Raw genomic sequence first — 1,768 nt, 5'->3', positions numbered from 1 at the left:
GTGTGTATAAACGCTGTGTGTGTACTCTAAGCAACGCCACAACCTTTAGGTCCTGTTGTGAAAAGCTTCTACCGTTTAAATATACATAGAGCCGTGTAAAGAGTACAAAAAGGGTTTTCTGTATTTAAGGAAAGTGATGTATAGTTTTCCCGTCAGGCTATTGATAGGGCTTATTCCAGTCTTCCATCAGAGGCGTGTTACAGTCACCACCAATACACAATCCATAAAAGGTTTTCCCTTTCCTTTGTCATTGTGATAAAACAGATTTCTGTTGTATAAAAGGACCATAAACTAATAAGGATTTACAATTTCATTTTGCTTTTGTTTCTCATTTGTTGCTGTCGAAGCTGAAGTGTTGATATTGATTGTTGTTTAAAGTTTACAGGGCACTATTGTGACGCCACTTACTGTGCTATTACTGACGGTGGGTGGAGTCGGAGCTGTCGAATGCCCTCATTTGTTTTTTGAAAAGCTATTTTTTCAGTCATTTGTATGAAAAAATAATTGATTTCTGCATTGTTTTTTTGACTGGCGCTATGTTATACCAATTACTTTATTGTGTTTCTTACTGCATTATATAGATATCATTAATGAAAGTGGTCTGAATGTCAGTTTTTGATGAGGTTGTAAATGACTCGTGGAGACCAGACTGTAGTCATTATAGACTACTCTTCCTCTAAGGTTACTGAGTAAAGATAGCCGTTAACTGACAGCAGCTCATGTGACCATCATCTGTTGCTACCTGCAGTTTGTGTGACACAGTGTGAGACGATGTGATTTGAAGACTTGAATGTAACTTTTTTTAAATGCTAAGGCTGCCACGTAACTGGTGAGTCCTTCTGTTCATAATAAAACAAAAATCAGTGAAAGTGTCTCTTGTGATCTTCTTCATCAGTTCAACACATAATCCTTTTAAATGTTACAGCCCGACTCTTAGACTGCGACAAACACAGGTGACACATTATTAAATACTAGAGTTTAATGTATTATGGCTGCAGCTAACAGTTGTTTTCATAATCAAATAATCTATGGATTGTTTTCCTGATTTATTATCATTTAGTCTATAGAACGTCAGCAAATAACTTCCAAGACCATGTTCATGTCCTAAAATGTCTTGTTTGGTCCCACCAACAGTACAGAAACTGAAGATAGTCACGTACTCATCACAAAGATTTTTCTGTTTGTGGAAAAATACTCAGATCATTTAGTATTCAATTGTAGAATATCACTTTGCTTACAAGCGCTTGCATTCAGATTTTACTAGTAATAAGTACAAAAGTTACAAAGTATTATCAAACTATACTTGATAAAATGAATCATTATTCAGAATGGCCCATTTAAAGAAAAAAAGAAACCACGTCTAAACACAAAATGTTCCAGGATCATTCTAAAAAAAATCCACTTTTATATAATTAATTGTGTTAAATAACATCCAGTTATTGACGAGGCGTCACACATAAAAAGGTTGGTAACCACTGGTGCAGAGTGGATGAGTGACAGTTTGCTACAAGATAAACAACAGAAAGGCGTTCAAGCTGCTGGTTGTGTTGCTTTCAGATGCAGCCCAGAAAAACCAGCAGCAAGGTCACCACAGAAAGGGTTTATTCACAGACACATTTTGACGTGTCCCAGTAGGAAAAGCACAGGTGTAGATTATAAATCGAATGATGGCTGAATTTCATTTAGCTGCTTCAGTTTCAGGGTCCTGGTATTGTGCCTCACTATCACACTGTCATGTCTTTAAAGGTCCAGGGTGTAACATTTAGGA

The sequence above is a fragment of the Morone saxatilis genome, unplaced genomic scaffold, assembly GCF_004916995.1.
Source record: "Morone saxatilis isolate NCDOM2014 unplaced genomic scaffold, NCSU_SB_2.0 Contig8, whole genome shotgun sequence".
Classification (NCBI taxonomy): Eukaryota; Metazoa; Chordata; class Actinopteri; family Moronidae; genus Morone; species Morone saxatilis.
The sequence above is the reverse complement of the archived record's forward strand: the minus strand, read 5'-3'. Positions refer to the sequence as shown.